The sequence below is a fragment of the Hippocampus bargibanti genome, linkage group LG13 (genome assembly GCF_051943395.1).
Source record: "Hippocampus bargibanti isolate YZ-2025 linkage group LG13, ASM5194339v1, whole genome shotgun sequence".
Classification (NCBI taxonomy): Eukaryota; Metazoa; Chordata; class Actinopteri; order Syngnathiformes; family Syngnathidae; genus Hippocampus; species Hippocampus bargibanti.
Genome location: NC_142746.1, coordinates 19,877,675 through 19,898,047, shown reverse-complemented (window position 1 = coordinate 19,898,047; position 20,373 = coordinate 19,877,675). Strand labels below are relative to the sequence as shown.

At 40.3% G+C, this 20,373-nt stretch overlaps 1 protein-coding gene across 1 annotated transcript in view; it reads right to left on the bottom strand.

The window, feature by feature from the left end:
- Positions 1-20,373, bottom strand: part of LOC148889666 (protocadherin-15-like) — a 239,531-nt gene that overhangs the window by 192,487 nt on the left and 26,671 nt on the right. Inside the window, exon 2 of the mRNA XM_089011774.1 lies at positions 5,494-5,547. The gene's annotated coding sequence lies outside the window, so the exon portion shown is untranslated. The remainder of the gene's footprint in view (positions 1-5,493; positions 5,548-20,373) is intronic.

Here is a 20,373-nt window from a genome sequence, read left to right as displayed (position 1 = left end):
GTGGTTGTAACTCTAGTCGGTCGTAAGTCGTATGTTACCTGTATAAGTATGTTTAAGGTTTATATGAGTATGTTTAAGGCGTGTATAAGTAACCGGTATTGGTTTGTACTGAAAACAAAAACATATGCTCGATAAAGATGTATAAATAAAGAGAGAGAGAATAAATACTACATATGTTAGAGAGAGAGAGAGATCCCACAGCGCCTCACGTCGGTAGTAGCGGCGGAAAAAGCACTACAGGTAACATCCGACTTACAACCAACTCGACTTACGACCACCCGTACTTACGACCACGACCTCCAGACCCTATTTTTACAATTTTAATTGTACGTCTGGCACCACAACGTGCTAGCAGGGCGTCCGTCAATGCGCACGATAATTTTTGCCAGCCAGCATCTCACTCTCACACAGCAATCGACCGTGTGATGGCACCAGAGGGGGGAGTTTGCGAGACATTTAGCGTCTCTGAGTCTCTGTTAAAAATTTTGAATGCATTTTGACTTACGACCATTTTGACTTACGACCGTTTGGTCGGAACGGAACCCGGTTGTAAGTCGGATGTTACCTGTATGTATCTCCAACTGGAGAGAATAGTACATATGTTAGAGAGAGAGATCTCACAGCGCCCCACGTCGGTATTAGCAGTGGAAAGAAGCACCACTCGGAAAAATAAAAAACAACATACAAAATCTAATTTATAGCATCTCTATCCGAACATTTTTCAACATACCCGCAAAAATGTTCATATCTACCTTTGTTCGTAACTCGAATGTTCGTAAGTAGGGGACATCTGTATATGTTGCTGGTTTCAGTACACTCACAGGGTTGCACACTCAATCAATCGCTAACACATTCAAATGTATACGTTTTTTTCCCCCAAATGACTTCGCTCACATTCGATGTATGTGGTGATCGTTTGTGGTGGTGGCAGGGGGTGTCAATGTACGTGCTTTACAAGTGTAGCATTTGTAGCACTCGTTATCATTCCTGATGCTACGAATCCCACTTTGCATGGCTTATCTCTTTTTGATGGAAATGTTTTGCATCTGTCATGACAGATAAGGGGATAAAGGACATAAAGAGAGATACGATCGGGGAGATAAGACCGAGTTAATGATAAGGACAGGACAGCTTTGCAAAAAAAAAAAAAAAAAAAAAGATGACTAGACAAAAAAAAAGAAAGAAAAAGGTGAGTCTAATATCCACATCATAACGCGATATGAGAAATGTGACCATTAAAATAAAGGTCCAAATTGAAGTCATGCAAATTTGCAACGTCGGCTTTCTTTTAAAGATGACTTTCCTAGTGTTGAATAGAGTAAAAAAAAATATTTTATCAATATGTTTCCATTATTAAAACACTTTTTCCATTAGATAAATAGCTAGATAGCTAGAGAGCTCGATAGCTCGATAGCTTGTAGCAAGATAGCTTGTTAGCTAGATACCTAGATAGCTAGATAGCTCAATATCTCGATAGCTAGATAGCTCAATAGCTAGATAGCTTGATAGCTAGATAGATAGCCCTTTTATATGTTTGTGAATTGTACAATTTCCAGACAGGTTTAAATTTAGTTAGCTAGATAGCTAGTGATGCTTACACAAGAAAAATGCATGTTTCATTGATGCCACAATTTCCAAAACATTTTTGATTATTCAGACTACTGTAAAAAACAAAAATGTTGAAGTCATGCTGAATAGAGTAAAACAAAAATTATTTTACCAATATGTTTCTATAATTACAACAATTTTTCCATGAGATAGATAGCTAGATAGCTAGATGGCTAGATAGTTACATAGCTAGATAGCTAGGTAGATACATAACTAAATAGCAAGATAGCTGAATAGCTAGATAGCTATCTAGCTACCTAGCTACATAGCTACATAGCAAGATAGCTTGATAGCTCGATAGCTAGATAGACAACCCTTGTATATGTTTGTGAATTGTACAATTTCCATACAGGTTTAAATTTACTCCGCGGTTAGCTAGCTAGCTAGTTATGCTTACACCCGAAAAATGCATGTTCCATTGATGCAACAAATTTCCAAAACATTCTGGATTAGTCAGACTAGCGTTAAAAACACAAAAATTAAAATGGAAATCCTCCATCAATTCACCAGCCAAGAGTAGCCACGGTTAGCTCGCAAGCTAGTTATCAACGCCAGGCTTTATGACATGTTTTTCAGACGGGGAGGATTTAAACAGACTATTTTTTTTCCCGCAAACATTTAGGAATGTGCTGGATAAAATAAGAACAACTAATACCTGTCATAACAGTTAAAAAAAACGTAACACAGTTACGTTTTGATTTAATGGTACAGGCAATGTCTTGTTTAACTTCTGATCATTCTTAACTACCACAAGTGTGAAAGTCATCCAACTTTTTTTTTTTTATTCCCACTTTCACACACCCACAACTCAAGTCTCCTGGGCTATCATTATAAATTAGCGCGTAGCTTTGTTATATCAATTAGAAGACAGACTAAAGCTGCTTTTTAGCCTTCCTGTCTCAACAAACTCTGCACGGAAAACTGCTTCCACTTCCCTTCAACCTCAATTTTAAATATTTCCTGACAACAAAAGATGGGATTATATGCCTTTCCCCCCAAAAAAATAGAGCGCAGCAGAATTTGCATTCAGATGTTTATAATCCGGCTGCGCACTGCGCACACTGTATCACATGAGGCTAGACTTTCAGGTCATACTAGAGATGAAATAAATTGTGCTGAAAGGACAACGGACACCTCCGGACAAGTTGCGTCCATAATTTGTAAAATCACTTCAAATGACTTCTATTGAGCGCATTTTACAAAGAATCCAACGCAGATAGCTATATTTTACATTTTAAGAATCACGCTGAATATTCATTAAGTCTTGTTTTCGAGTGGATGATGATCCCCTAAGTGACGTCACGGAGGGAACGTCCCTAACAGAGAAAGCGACACACAATGCATTTTGGGTACTTTTTTTCAGCTGAAAACACCGTGTTGATCGTGAAATTAGAAGGAAAAACTACATAAATAACGCCATGGTGAATAGTTGTGTGTCGCAGCCAATTTCAGTAACACGCATAAAGAAGGTGTAAGTTGACACAAATTCCCAGCGGACAAATCAGCCTGTTTACAACGGAGCTTGGGCGCCATCTTGTGCATTTTCTGGGCGCTACATTGGAGTCCAGACGGCTCGAATTGATACGGAAGGACTTCTTTAATCGATTGCAAACATTTATGCTTTCCTCTTCAGAACTATTTGAATCATATTCATAACTGAATAAGTAACAAGAAAGCATCTTCTCCGAATCTGAACTCTCTGAGGCCATTGTTTTGATTCTGGAGCGAGGCAGTTTGTGAAGGAATATCCTGGCATGACATCACAAACAAGGGGGTGGGACTTTCTGAATCTACCCAGTTCCGATCTCATTTTGTGGCAGTTTTGGGACACTTTAAGTCATTTTTATTGGTGTTTTTGACTAAAAATACCAGCCTGCGTGTTCGGGGTATTTTAGATGCTATAAAATGTTTCGGTAAAATGGTGTCGGTAGTCCTTTCAAACACAATGTGGGTTTATTTTTTTCACTTTACGTCATGTCAGGGAACGGTCTCGTGGACTATCATCCTTTCATTAACATGCAACGAGGCGTTGAAGGAGAGTTATCAAAGAAAAGTGGTTCCGTGAAGCTGCGGAGGCGACGTACTTTTATATAGTCGTATTGAAATCCCCCGGCAAGGTGAGAAGTACTTCATCAAGACATGAATAGGCCGTAGCCGGTGATGCTCATCAGGCTTTACGCCGTCGAAACAAAGCACGGCGACTCATCGGAAGCAATAAAAAGGCTCCCGTGACGAGTGCCTATGAATCCGAAGCTCTGATTTCACTCAATTATAAGTACCCTGTAAAAAGAAAGCATGTCAAACAAATGGCGTGAATGGCGCGCATTAGAGTCATGATTGACTCGTAAAAAGAGTGAAAATTCTTCATGATTTCCCGATTCACAGTAGAGTCCGTATTGAAAAGTCCGTATAGAAAGTCTGTATTGGCTTTAACAATAATTCTCCAACCAAATCCATTTCTTCTCCTCCTTCAACTATGGACAGAATTTAGGACTTGGGAAACTCCTTCGTCACAGGAGGACTTGAAACTCCCTCACAGGAAGAGCTCATTTTACAAATTTATCAGTTCATGGAAAAGACAAACAATTAAAAATATCTATGTTTTATTGCTTACAGCTGTTGGTGCTCAGAACGTCCAGGGGCGTGGTATTCTAATCAATAAAACTATGTTTTTCTAATGTATCACTTTAATTTGCATATACTCTCAATAAATAGCTTGGCAGAGGGCTGCAGAATTCGGGCGTCTGTCATGAATGACTGCGTTCCCTGCCGGTAGTAAAAGACAATCTTTCTGTGTCCGAGCCTTTGTCCACGGTGTCCGATCGAATATCTCTGACAATCGACAACAACGTATTTGCTTGCGCAGCTTGCTACAGATAAAGTGTGCTAGCTCTGGCCAGTATGCTCTTATCAGCAGCGGCTAGTAATACTATGATTGGCTAGCGACTCGCCAATCATGTGACTAGCCAATCATAGTTTGAGAAAACCCTGACGTTAGGCCTTGACGGCCAACCACTGAATCACATTTACAGAGTACGAGTAGTTTACTGAGAAATTCCAATTAATGTTACAGTGAATTCTAGCAGCGTTAGCTAACAGTGTTAGCAAAAAGGCTGAAAATGAAACACCACCATGTCTCTGACTATGTCCGATTTGTTTGATCCAAATGTGTTGACCGAAATTTGGATTATAGCTTGAGCGCTAACTGCTAACCGCTAAGTCACTTTTTTTCAGTTTTTTTGTTTTGTTCTTTTTTTAAACACAAGCTGGGATTCAGAATTTCATGGCATTATGTCAGTCCACCTTGCAGTGTAGATAGACTGGATATTGTTTTTTTCATATTATAGCAGAGGGGGTTACATGGTGATGGAGCTACATCGAGAGACATGAAACTTATTGAGGTGAGTGCTTGACATCGAATTTTAGACGATATTTACGATACGCCTATTTTGTCCAATTTTGAAGTTGGTGACATGACAGTTTGACAGTAATGTCTCGGTGACCCTAATTCAAAGTCAAACACGAAGGGCAAGCAGGTCACTCCCTATAAAAATGAAGTGGCTAGCACCCCACTCCACTTACTACCTCCTTCCTCTTAAATATTTACCAAGTAGACCCTGGACGAGCAGTTTTACGATGCCAAGAGATTCGCCCCAGATCGAGAGCGTCAGCAAATGTCAAGATGAATCATCCGAGTCACATGAATAAATCAGAGCCAAGCTATGTTTAAAAAAATAAATACATAAAAAAATTAAAATCTCTCCCCCTGTCTTATTCAGGATGTCTTTGGGATGTCCCACACGGGTCCGCTCACCAAGGACATTTTCTGAAATATGTTATGTCTCACACACACACACGCAGGAAAATGTAGAAAAGCAGCAATACCTGATTGGAGTTTGGAGGATGACACGACATTGCGGCTCAGTTGAATGGCGGCACCTATAATGTTGAGATAAAAAAGGGAAAACATGCTTCACAATTTTTAAAACAACACATTTAGACATTCGACGATGTGCAAAAATGTGTCCACTCCAGTGCCAGCGTTTTTGTCATTTTCAGTCAAATTGCAGGGCTCACAGAATACAGGTAACATCCGACTTACGACCGAGTTCCGTTCCGACCAAATGGTCGTAAGTCAAAATGGGCGTAAGTCGAAATCCATTTAAAATGTTAAATATAGACTCAGAGGCTAAATGACTGGCAAACTCCCCTCTCTGTTGCCATCATACGGTGGATTGCTGTGCGAGAGTGAGATGCTGGCTGGCTGTCCAAAATTGTCATACACGTTGCCTGCCTGCTAGCGCGTTGCGGTGCAGGGGATAGAATTTAAATTTTAAAAATAGGGTCTGGAGTTCATGGTCGTAAATATGGGTGGTCGTAAGTCGAGCTGGTCGTAAGTCGGATGTTACCTGAATTGAGTTTTTGGACTACATAAACATTTTATTGAACGTAAGAAACTTTGGACTCTCTTCTTTCATCCGAAAACCAGAAAAAATGAGTCAATTCCAAAGTTATATGTATCTGTAGTTATCTGACCGTGAAATGGGGCAGCTGAACAAAATACAATACAATAAATACATATTGCTTTATATAGTTGTTTAACAATAGCTGTAACAAGGCGCTAACATGGACAAAAGGCAAATGCTGCCGCCTCGTGGGTGGGAAAAACATTGCCAGAGGTCTGACCAGCATTCTATCGGCACCAAAATTCGGCAATGGCAGTGAAAGTGTTAAAATGTCAGTTGCGGAATTATTCTCTAATTTCACATGGGACCGATCAATGGTATTAGTTTCAGCATTAGAAACCTTCGACTCTCTTCCTTCAGAAAAAAAGAGTTAATTCCTAAGTTATATGTGTCTGGAGTTATCTGAGCTTGAAATGGGGGTGGCTGTCCAAAATACAATAAATGCATACATGTTGATATCTATAGGGCTTTAACAACAGCTGAAGCTGTAACAAAGTTTTAAGACTACATAATAAACATTCAATACAGCATGAGAAACCTTAGACTCTCCTCCTTCAGAAAAAGAGTTAATTCCTAAGTTATATGGGTCTGGAGTTATCTGAGCTTGAAATGGGGGTGGCTGTCCAAAATACAATAAATACATACATATTGATTTTTATAGCGCTTTGTTACAGCTTGCTCACATAGATAAAAGGCAAATGCTGCCCCCTCGTGGAAGGGGGAAAAAAAACATTGCCAGAGGTCTGACCAGCGCTTTATCGGCACCAAAACCCAAAATAATTATCAAATGCCGCTTCACATCATGCTTTTCAATTCACAAATAATTTTTTTCATGTAGATATTCCAAACAACCAAAAAAAACATGATGAGGACTTTTGGTTTGCCCAAAAAAGTTGTTTTGAGTTAACTTTGTAAAGGTCATGCTAACGCATTTGAACCAAAGCGACACATTTGGATCTGGGGCTAAAAGATCTATTTCCATCTGTGGCTCACGTATTTGCAATACAACGGGGGCTGTCTGGCACGCACCGTGCTGGAACGCTTCCCTCCCCTTTTTCTCTCTCTTTCTCTCCATCTCTCCCGCTTTCTCTCAGCTGGTGTGTTTTGTGCGTGAGAAAGCCAGAGTGACAGAAGCGCTGGTTAAGTCCAAATCGCTGCATGAAGCCCAACAATGTAATACGTCAATATTTGGGATTATTGTTCTCCATAAAAAGAAAAAAAAAAGCACCAGGAAGCACTCAAGCATTTTTGTCCTCTTTGCAACGCGTACGATGTTGGGTCATAATGCCGCTTGGTTCTATTTACGGTGGAGATCGATAGAGTGACAAGCACCGCAAAAGCTTTGTTCAATAGCCGATGCGCTGTTTAGCGATAGATTTGTTGCAAGCCCGTTGAGGAAAAAAAAAAGGAGCTGACTGACAGCTCACAAGATTTTTTTTGTACAGCAGGCCGGTGTTGAAAGGATAAGCGTTGTTGAAAATGGATGAATAACAATAATATAATACAATACATTCTAAGCGCCTTTCAAAGCTCTCAAGGACACTTTACAGTCACAGACAAGCATAGGTACTATAATATATAAAATACAATCACAAATAGAATGAGATAAATAAAATACAATGATGAATAGAAACGAGAGAGAACGACACAGAAAATGCAATTTTAAACGGTGTAAGTCAAAATGGTCGTAAGTTGAAATCCATTCAAAATGTTGAATCAAAACTCAGAGGCTAAATGTCTCGCAAACTCCCCCCTCTGGTGCCCTCACACGGTCGATTGCTGTGCGAGAGTGAGATGCTGACTTACTAGCCAATACTGTCGTACACGTTGCCGGCCTGCTAGCGCGTTGCGGTGCCAGGCATTTGAAAATGGAGGTCGTGGTCATAAGTACGGGTGGTCGTAAGTCGATCTGATCGTAAGTCATAGATGACGTCCCTATACTGCAGGGGTGTCAAAGTCATTTTTTGCCGCGGGCCACATTGTAGTTATGGTTTCCTCTCGAGGGCCGTTATGAATTTGGGGAAGCCATTAGAATGTTTAAATCCCTTCAAATATTACAGATAGAGCACACAGCAAATTAATGAATAACTCGTTTTCAAATCTGAAGTCAAGAATAATGACTTTTATTGTGGTTGACATCCAAAAATATGAAATTTTGGCCCAGATTTTTGCAATCATCATGGAATTTAACAAGTTTGATTTGCTTTCGCGGGCCGAAAAAAATGATGTGGCGGGCCGGATTTGGCCCGCGGGCCTTGACTTTGACACCTGCGCTATACTGCAATTTGGCTTGATCTCCATTCCAATCTTTCAATAATGAACAGCATCCATCACTGGCAGCATGTGTGCTAAACAATTCACAACAACGACAACAACCGCAACGATGGAATTACGACTCATTCTTTTCTACGTGTCGGCCATATTGAATTGGCCGAACCCGTTCGACCTAATCAATACTTTCAATTGAGGCTTGCCGGCGCCCGTTAATTGCACGACAGTGCTTTGTACCGAACGGGCGACAATTAGCCTGCCGCGAAGAATGAACAATCACAGACGTGACGCTGGGAAATGAATCACGGGCCGACATTGATGGAATCGGGGAGATGCGCCATGGGAGAGGGAAAAGTTTTTATATCTCTCCTTCTTTTGCACTTCAAAAGGAAAGTGAGCGAGAAGAAGACAGAGTCGTGGAAAATGGTCAACCCGGGAGAGGGAGCGAACATAAAAATGGAGAAAACCGAAAGGGGGAGGCGGAGCGGGGGTAGATGGGAGGGTGATGGCATGGTTGACTTATGAATCAAGACCAGAAGGAAAATCCATTGTGGATCATTTGCTAAGCTAAGTATAGCAGCCCCTCGCACGTACCCGGTGAAAGTACAGTGATACCTCGGTTTACGAACCCCTTGGCTTACAAACGTTTAAGTTTACGAACGTTAAATTGATGAAAATTTCACCGTGGCATGCAAACTATTTTTCGGGATACACACAGAGCTGCCACAATGGGAGACGTGTCGTTCGCGAGCGAGTCTGTTCTTCTCACAACAAAATGGCAGCCGGTTTGTTTTGATCTTCTATTCCCCGCCCCCAGTCGTCGGTTAAAGCCACGTGATTGGTCAAGAACGCAGCAGTGAGGGGTGAGGGGTTTACAGAGAAAGAGTGAAGCCGTTCTCCAAAAAGAAAATGGCTGCCGACTTTTTTTTTTGTCTTCCATTCCCCGCCTCCATTCTTCGGTTAAAGCCACGTGATTGGTCAAGAATGCAGCAGTGAGGGGGAAGTGGTTTAAACATTAAAGAGACAGGCACACAACAGTGAGTGTTTCAAATTTGATAGTTCAAAGGCAGAGTGTAGACTGCAAGGTTAAAATATTCCATCAATCAGGCTCCACAAACAACCCGCACAAGCCATCTGTACACTTGATGCAAAAAGCTATCAACCCAGCTAAACAGGACGCAATTGATGAGGAACTAGATAAAATTATCGCACAGAAAGCACCTACAGGGGATCGTGAAAGGCGAAAGAAGGTTACGTTCCTCATCAAGTGTTTAATGCTGATGAAACCGGACACTCCATTCCATCAAGCCATCAACGACCATCACAAAGGTAAATAAAACCACTTTATTATACAGTACAGTTTATTTATTTAATTATAATACCATAGCACATTCATAAAATAATCATAAAATATTCTAAAATAAGGTATATTTTGTGTAGTTTTAAGGTTTAGAAAATTATGTTTTATGTGGACCTGGGAACGGATTATTCTCATTTTAATGGTTTCCTATGGGAAATTAATTCTTGGGATGCACACTTTTCGCCTTACATACTCTGTCTGGGAACCAATTAAGTTCGTAAGCCAAGGTATCACTCAATTTCTAAGATTACAAACCGCCTCGGGTTGAAAGGTATGGCCTCACAATGCAGAGGTGTAAGCTTTGTTCCTGCTCTGCGTATTACCTTTCATTAGAGTTTTAAAAAAATGTAGAGTGTCAAGAGCAGCTCATTCAAGGAATGTTTTGTGACATTCAGTTTCTAATTTTGGAACAGCGTTGGCGAATGCGTGTCGTAACCCGAAGGAGACGAGGTGCTTTGCGCGCCTCGACCCAAAAAACATGCCGGCAGCGGCGAGGCGAAACAGGAAACTGAAGATCAGGAAGGATGCGGATTCGCTTTAGCAGTCGTCAAAAAGGATTTTATTTGTTATTTTTTGCCCGATGCTTAGTTATGGTGACTTAAGCCCCCCAAAAAAAATGAGTGTGTATCCTTGTCGTTGCCAGTGGTGGGGCGCCAGGGCCTGCAAGGCCTTCTGTGCTTGCATCAAAATATCAGAATCACAGACTAATGTGAATTATATTTCGTCCATAAATTCTTATTAAATACAGTAAAGTCTGGTTATATCGATATTCTCGGGAGTCCGAAAAATATCGATATAACCGGGACTATCGATATATCCGACCCTGCACGCATGTAATTTTCTCCTTGCAGTCATAGAAATAGTATCGTAATAAGCGGTACTATCAATATAACCGATATCGATATAACAAGACTTTACTGTAATTCCAAATTGTCTTTCAGCTTTGTTGTTTGTTTTTCCACTGTTGCGCTGCTTCCAAGTGTGTTTTCTTATTTAAGCGTTTAACCAATCAAATTCCAGCTATCATTTGTTACTGGGGTCAGAAATCTACCTGGATGCCTTCACAATCAGTTCTGCAGGCCTTGCAGCTTAAAATAAGTATTGATGAAACTGTTGCTTTAACCAATCAGATTTCGAGTTGGCCATCCAAGGCCTGCTCGATGGCGCTGGAAACGTCAGTTTTCGCAAACTAGTCACGTGATTGGCTAGTCACTAGCCAATCATGTATTACTAGCCGCTATCAATAAGCACATACTGGCCAGAGGTAGCACACGGTATCTGTAGCGAGCTGCATAAGCAAATACATTTTTGTGTTGCGTTCCAGACGTGACGTCACGTCAGGAATCGTCACCAACTCGAAAACAAGACTTCCTGGATATTCAGCGCAAGTCTTAAAACGCAAAATATAGCTATACGCGGTGGAATCTTTGTAAAATACGCTCAGTAGAAGTCATTTGAAGTGATTTTACAAATTAAGGACACTCGGTTGTCCTTTAAGTCACAAGTCTGTGTAAGCTCTCAGTCGTACAGGAGTGGTCCATCGATGAGAAGGTTTCTTCAGCCGTCATCTGTACAAAAGTGAAGGTTTCGGACGTTTCGCCTCCTATCCAAGAGGCTTCGTCAGCGAACTAAAGTCTGACTGGTCGTATCGGCCCCATTTATATATCCCTAATGTCCAGACCTGGTGGCGCCGGACACAGCTATGATAGGTCTACTCTCAGGTTGGGGGAGGCGCGGGACCCCCCTGTGGCCCCACTGATTGTTCCTACATTCCTGACTAACGATTGGCCTATTACCCCCACTCCCCCGGTATCACCTCATCAGCATAACGACCCTCATCAGCATTGCGAAAGTTGCCTAACCTGTTTTGCCTGAGCAGGCTATTGTATGAACGATCCAAATTGAACCTCACACCACCAGACCGGTTTAATGAAGGATTTTGTTGTTTTATAAGAATCGCCTCTTTTACCCCCCTTTCAAACCATCTATGTTCTTTCGCTAAGATTTTAACCTCATTGTCGTCAAATGAGTGGTTAGTAGCTTTTAGGTGCAAATGTACTGCCGATTGAGGTCCACTAGTATTATCCCTGCGATGTTGATAAAGTCTTTTTTTGAGAATTTGTTGAGTCTCCCCAATGTACTGCTCTTTACAATTTTCATTCTTACAATGTATGGAATAAACTACATTACTTTGTTTTTCATTTGGTAGCCTATCTTTTGGATGCACTAATTTTTGCCTTAACGTGTTTATCGGTTTGAAATAAGTAGGAATTTTATGTTGCCAAAGGACTCTTTGTAATTTTTCAGAAACTCCTGCAATGTACGGTACGGTACTTAAGTCACAAGCTATTTCCTGGCTAACGTCACCCTCTAGTGGACGTGTAGTAAATCACACCACACTCACAGCTGTGGAGTGATTCAGTGTAGCACTACTGAAGGCCTAGGAGTGACATGCTTATTCGCGGGCGCAATGATAGCAGCAATTAGAAAGGAGAATAGAAAATGGCTAACCAAACCAGCAACTTACTAGGACACCGGTTTCCCATCATGTTTCCTTTCCTGGAGTCGAAAACGAGAAACTAATATCCATCAATAAGTTTTAAGAGCCGTCGTTACGGTGATCAATTGGTTACCGCTCTTGAATTTGCACTTACAACACGGCAGTTTTCTTTTCATAAAGCACAAGCTCCAGGCGGTGAGTGGTGCCAAACTCACCGCTTTTTAAGTACGCTATGCATCTAATTTAGTGCCCCCCCCCCCCCCACCCTGACACTAATTGTTATGATCTCCACGAAATTGTGTGGACGTGTAATATAAAATAAAACACATAAGTTTGTCGGACTCATACCATATAATAGAACAGAAAGTCAGCCATTTTGGATCAAGGCAGACATCTTTTTTTAAGATGAATTTCATATACAGTGATACCTTGGCTTCTGTACTTAATTGGTTCCCAGACCAGAGTGTGTAAGGTGACAATTGTGTATTCCAAAAATTAATGTCCCATAGGAAACCATTAAAATGAGAATAATCCGTTCCCAGGTCAACATAAAACAATTTTCTAAGCCTTAAAACTACACAAAATATACCTTATTTTATGTATTATAAATGTGCTATGGTATTATAATTAAAGAAATGAACTGTACTGTATAATAAAGTTCTTTTATTTACCTTTGTGATGGTTGTTGATGGCTTGATGGAATGGAGTGGCCAGTTTCATCAGCATAAAACACTTGATGAGGAACGTAGCCTTCTTCTTTCACCATCTTGAGGAATGGTCCCTTGTAGGTGCTTTCTCTGCGATAATTGTACCTTGTTCCTCATCAATTGTGTTCTGTTTAGCTGGGTTGATAGCTTTTTGCATCAAGTGTACAGATGGCTTGTGCGGGTTATTTGTGGAGCCTGATTGATGGGATATTTTAACCTTGCAGTCTACGCTCTGCCTTTGGACTATCAAAGTTGAAACTCACTGTCATCTGCCTGTCTCTTTAATGTTTAAACCACCCTCCCTCACTGCTGCGTTCTTGACCAATCACGTGGCTCTAACCGAAGACTGGGGGCAGGGAATAGAGGACAAAAACAGTGGGCTGCCATTTTCCTGTTAAAAGAATGGGCTCATTCGCCAACGACACTCATTGTGGCGCTCTGTGTGTATCCCGAAAAATAGTTTGTACGCCAAGGTAAAATTTTCAGAAATGTAACGTTCGTAAACCGAAAAGTTTGTAAGCCAAGGGGTTTGTAAACTGAGGTATCACTGTATAGTGCCGACAGTGACCCTGATTTTGATCTGACAGCACGCAGCATTCGAATGTCAGCTAGTCAAGTGTATATCTGTCAGCTTATAATTTTCCACGCCGCCGGTGCATTCATATGTGCAACATATGTGAAAGTGGAACGGGTTGGGTGATGCATTCCTCGGGGCCTTCCCCCTGCTCCGAATTGATAATCACTCACTCTGACATGTGTGTAAACAATCAAGGAAGAAATAAATTACCGTGTCCTATGGTCAGTGTTGCGTTAGCTTGGAACCGGACGGCTAGGAACCTGGAGACCTGTCAGAGATGTTCAATCGGACACTGTGGACAGAGACTCGAACCCAGAAAGATTGTCTTTTACTGCCGCCAGGAGACGCAGCCATTCATGACAGACGCCTGAATTCTGCAGCCCTCTGCCAAGCTGTTTATTGAGAGTATATGCAAATTTAAGTGATACATTGGTAAAACAGTCTTCTTGATTTGAATACCACGCCCCTGGGCATTCTAAGCGCGAAGAGCTATAAGCGATAAAACTTTTTAAATAAATTTCTAACCTGGCTAATGAGCTCTTCCTGTGAAGGAGTTTCAAGTCTTAAATTACTCCGATGATAAAGGAGTCCTAAATTCTGTTCAAGGCCAGATCTCCTCGATGAAGATGACAGTTTAACAAACTGGTTGTCTGTGCTTCAATTGTGTATTTGAGTCACACATGTTGACTAAGCATATCACAGCATGAAACTTTTAAATATGATAACTTCTTATTCTCCATCAATATATCAAACGCAATCAGAAAGAACGATTTACGTCTTTATCCTGGGCAGGGGGGAGGGGAAATGACGAATTTTGAGAGTGAGTCGACGGCAGCCTTTGCGACGCTCGACTGCTTTCCTAATTACCTGCCTCATGGTCTTACCGCTATCTCCGAGAGAGGGTATTAGCTAATCTATGTAGTACTAAGAAAAAAGATCTGCATAATCACTCTTCAATAGGGTGTCTTGATATTTTATCCTTAATTACTTGGCTCCTTTGAAATATCGCAGATATGTGGCTTTTTTTTTTGGGGGGTAGGGCTTTTTTTCCACCCCTTTACATTCAATTGAAGCAGACGTTTAATTTCAAGTAGTTGAAAGGGACGGTAGGCCATCAAAAGTGTAATTAGATTGGATGAGGTAAAAATTGCTTTCTTCTGTGTGTTTTACAAAAGAGAAAAATATAAAAACTTGATAAAAACAAATGGTGGAAAAGTGTGAAAATATGCTCTTATACTCGTGCGTTGGGTGTGTGCCCTGAATTCATTCACTGCCATTCACGAATCTATTCGGGAATTGAAAATATGACGTAGAGCGCCATTCCCGAATTTGTTCTGGTTTTGGTTTTCTCATGCTTGGGTGCCGATGAAGTGCTGGCCATGTTTTTTTTTCATTTCCACAAGGGAGCAGCATTTCTCTTTTTTCCCCATGTTAGCGCTTTTTTTCCTCATCAAGTGTTTAATGCTGATGAAACCGGCCACTCCTTTCCAACAAGCCATCAACGACCATCACAAAGGTGAATAAAATGACTTTATTATACCGTACAGTATATTTCTTTAATTGTAATACAGTAAAGTCTCGTTATATCGATATTCTCGGGAGTGGGAAAAAATATCGATATAACCGGACTATCGATATATCCGATCCTGCGGCATGTAAATTTTCTCCTTGCGTTCATAGAAATAGTATCGTAATAAGCAGTACTATCGATATAACCGATATCAATATAACGAGACTTTACTGTACCATAGCACATTTATTATATTTGCAAATTTCCCCATTGTGAGATGAATAAAGGTTTTTTTATTCTGATTATACATGAAATAGGGTCTATTTTGTGTAGTTTTAAGGCTCAGAAAATTAGAAAATAGAAAATTATGTTTTATGGGGACCTTGGAACGGATTATTCTCATTTTAATGGTTTCCTATGGGAAATTAATTTTTGGGATACACACTGTTCGCCTTACACACTCTGTCTGAGAAACAATAAAGTTCGTAAGCCAAGGTATTACTATATACATAACAAAGAATAATTGGCTTCTCCATCGAGCCTCCTTTCATGTTCGTCACATTCTCACCACGCTGTCTTGTTTGCACTCTAAACCCGAAGCGGCGTTCCGCTAAATCCTTACCCGTGACAACCGGTAAAATGCATTTCCATTTTCTGCATTTTTTTTTTTTCCTCATTTGGAAACGGCTCGTCTATTTGCGGGAACGAGAAAGAACGGCGGCGGCGGCGGTGGCGGCACACAAAGAAACAGGTCACATTTAACCTGCAGCATGCTAGCGTGCGTCCTGTTGGCGGCGCTTGTATATTCTTGTTTTGTTTGTGTAATTGTAGCGCAAACGAATAGCGTGAACGAGCCGGATGTGGAATCTGTAAATTGTTAATTAAAGTTGTTGCATACTCTGTTAAGAGGTCAGCGCAATGCATTGCTATTTGTTTTGAGGATTTTGTGAGGGTGTCGTAATGTAAACTATTTGTGAGTAAACTTTTGTAGATTTTCTCCATACAGATCCTGTCCTTCGTTGTTTAATATTTCTGATCATGCATTTCAAAACTTTAAGGTCACTTTACAGTCACAGGAAAAGTTTTTTTCTGCGGGTGAGCAGCGGTAGCCATACGCGCCAGCATTCACTCAACCCGGAAGTAACTCAAATAGATAAATAGCTAGCTAGCTAGCCAATAGATCGCCAAGAGATAGCTAATAGATAGCTATCAAGATAGCCAGCCAGCTATCGAGCTAGCTATCTAGATAGCTAGCTATCCATTAGCTATATAGCCATCCTTCTAGCTAGCTAGCTATCTCTATAGCTATTCATTAGCTATCTAGATTGTTTTTTTACTTCAAGATGGCGCCACAAGAGGATAAGGGGTGAATGCCCAAAACATTACAAAAGGAGTTGGAGCCGCCATTTACGGAAAATATCTCCATATGGAAAAGTTAAAGTGAACGCACTTTAACAATTTCCGTGCATTTTAGGCGCATTTTAGGTGCGTCTTATCATACGGAAAATATGGTAAATTTAAAGTCGGGAAATAAATGTGTTACACTTGCACTCCGGTACAGTGATACATCACCTTACGAACGCTTCAGCTCCCGAACTTTTCGCTTTATGAACATTAAATTCGCAAGAATATAATCTTGGCATACAAACTAATTTTCGGCAGACGAACCAAACTACAAAGCGCCACAGTGGCTGGGGGACTAGTGTTCGTCACCACCTTTCTTTGAGTGCAGACGTGGCTTGTTGTCGAGTGGAGTACTTTTGCTATTATGGGACCGAAAAAGACCCCACCACCGGCTAGTGCTAAGCCTAAGAAGACATTAAAGAAAATTACGGTCGAGCAAAAGAAGGAGATCATCGAAAAACATGAACCAAGTGTGCGTTTGTGTGACTTAGCGTCCCAGGGCCAGTATGCTAAATCGACCATTGCTACTTAAGAATAAGGAAGCTATTAAGGGTGCGTGTGTGGCTTAGGATGTTTCTGTGTTGTCTAAGCAACCTTCTCAGGCAGTAAAAGAGGTTGAAAAACTGTTGATTTGGATTAACGAAAAGCACCTAGCAGGAGACAGTGTGAGTGAGGGTATTATCGCCGAGAAAGCATGGCAACTTCACTCGGCTATCATCAAGAGGCAACTACATCAATGACCATCACAAAGGTAAATAAAACGACTTTATTAGACGGTACAGTTTATTTCTTTAATTACAATAAAATGGCACATTTATTATACATAAAATAAGGTATATTTTGTGTAGTTATAAGGCTTATTTAGTAGAAAATTATGTTTTATTGGGACTTGGGAACAGATTATTCTCATTTTTAATGGTTTCTTAATTTATTATACATATTATACATAAAATAAGGTATATTTTGTGTAGTTTTAAGGCTGATTTAGGAGAAAAAATATGTTTTATTGGAACCTGGGAACAGATTATTATCATTTGAATGGTTTCCTATGGAAAAAAAATGTTTGGCAGATGAACTTTTCGCCTTTCACACACTTTCTGGGAACCAATTAAGTTCGTGAGCTGAGGTATCATCTTTCGTGTGCCAATCTCGCCATGCCCCTACCCCAAACTGGAAAATCGCCACCATTGATCATCGGCGCTCGGCGAGAAATGCGGTAAAACCCAATGGATCGCTTTCATCTCTTCACTTTTGACTTTGGGCTTGAACAGCCTCGCCTTTAATTATCAGGTTTAAATGGCGCCGTCTCATTTGCCGAATTGGAATGTGGCTGTTTTCTCACTAGTAAGTGTCTCAATAGCTTTTACCGACCATTAAAGCCCATCAGTCGCCGCGCGTGTTAATAATAAGGGATGTCGCCGCTTTAATGGATGCCACCCTTGGTCCGAGCGGGTCAATCGGTGGGCTGCACGCTGAATTAATTAATAAAGAATAGCTACTTGGGCACCTTGCTGGTGAATGACGCATCAGGGTAATAACTAAGTCGCTAATGAATAGTTCATGTTTGTAGAGACTCTCATGAAAGTTTTTAGGGCAGGAAATACTTATATATACTTAAAAATGTCAGACGACTCGGCGTGAATGACAAAAATGATGCGCATGGCATTAAAAAGAATCAGTACGTCATTTGAAAAAATATGTATAAAAAGACAGTTAGCTGATGGGCTACTAGCTTGAGTCGGATTGATGAAAAATGCAATGTTTTTTTATGAATTATGTACAATAAAATGTTCTTAAAATTACATTACAGTGGACGTATTTTTAAAAAGATTTTCACTGCCATTCCCGAATTTATTCGGGAATTGAAAAGTGCGACGTTGAGCGCCATTCCCGAATTTGTTCAGGTTTTGGTTTTTCTTGTTTGGGTGCCGATAAAGTGCTGGCCAGATGTCTGGCAATGTTTTTCCCTTCCACGTAGGGGCAGCATTTGCCTTTTGTCCATGTTAGCACTTTGCCACAGCTTCAGCACTGTATAATAATAATAATAATAATAATAATAATAATAATAATAAATTCATTTATAAGCGCCTTTCAAAACTCTCAAGGTCACTTTACAGTCACAGGATAAGTTTTTCTGTGGGTGAGCAGCGGCAGCCACACATGCCAGCATTCACTCAACCTGGAAGTAACTCAAATAGATAGCTAGCTGAGAGCAAATAATAATAATAATAATAATACATTGTATTTATAAGCGCCTTTCAAAACTCTCAAGGACATACATAATGGATACCTATATAGCTAATAGCTAGCTAGCAAATAGATAAAATAGGTAAAATTATGTGAAAGAAGAAGGCTCATCAAGTGTTTAATGCTGAGGAAACCGGCCACTCCATTCCTTCAAGTCATTAACGACCATCACAAAGGTAAATAAAACAACGTTATTATATAGTACAGTTTATTTCTTTATTTGTAATACTATAGCACATTTATTATGGATAAAATAAGGTCTATTTTGTGTAGTTTTAAGGCTTAGAAAATTAGAAAGTAGAAAATTATGTATGTATGTGAAAATTATGGAACGGATTATTCTCATTTTAATGGTTTCCTATGGGAAATTAATTTTTGGGATACACACTTTTCGTCTTAAACACTCTGTCTGGGAACCAATTAAGTTCCTAAGCCAAGGTATCACTGTATACTGTTGAGAATAACGCTTCATGCAAAATAATGATTGCCCCAAAAAAATCTAGTGGCAGCAAAAATAAAAATAAAACAAATGATGGCGTCTTTTTTAACAGCGTCATATCGTCGGCTGTGAATTCAGCATCTGGCATTCATAGCAAGTAGACCGAAACACAAAAGAGAGCAGTAGACAAGCAGAAACTTATGAGCCACTTACAACCACTTCAACAAAGAAACAAAAAGCCTCAACTAATTAAACGGGTGACACAGCCAAGGCTAGCCCGATCGGCAGCGGACGGAACTTGATGAGGGAAAAAAAGTCACTGCCGGAAACCCAACAAAAGATTAACGACAAATGACGGAGTGCGGCAGCGGAGGGCACGGAAGGGGAGGGGTGGGGTGATATTAGCATGGAGAAGACACAGGTGGGAAATGCAAGGACAAGAGAGTCGAGGTAGGGTGGCGAATGATGGACGCGGGGAGGGCGCTGGCGGGGCCGCTGGGACGCAGGCGAGAATAACAATCAGGCGAAAGCGACGAGGCGCAGAGGGACCCGACGAAAATGGAGATCGGGAAAGAAACTCAACCGTTGGCGTCAAAGCCATCTAAACGGCCCTTTTCAAATGCACTTGCTGAATACTTTATGTGTACTTTAGACATACTTTTACATATAGTACTTATACACACATACATACATATCCACATAAACACATACATACATTTACACACACATATACACACATACATATACACTTACATATATACAGTAAAGTCTCGTTATATCGATATCGGATATATCGATAGTCCCGGTTATATCGATACTATTTCTATGCACGCACGGAGAAAATTACATGCAAACAGGGTCGGATATATCGATAGTCCCGGTTATATCGATATTTTTTCCGACTCCCTTGATTATCGATATAACGAGACTTTACTGTATATACATATATATATATAGATATACACATATATACATGTCTGTGTAAGCTCTCAGTCGTACAGGAGTGGTCCATCGATGATCCACATATATACATATATATACACATATATATATACACACATATATACATATATATATATACACATATATACATATATATACACACACACACAAATATATATATATACACGCACACACACACACAGACACAAATATATATATATATATATATATATATATATATATATACGCACACAGTATATATATATGTATACAGTAAAGTCTCGTTATATCGATATTGGTTATATCGATAGTACTGCTTATTTCTATGAACTCAAGGAGAAA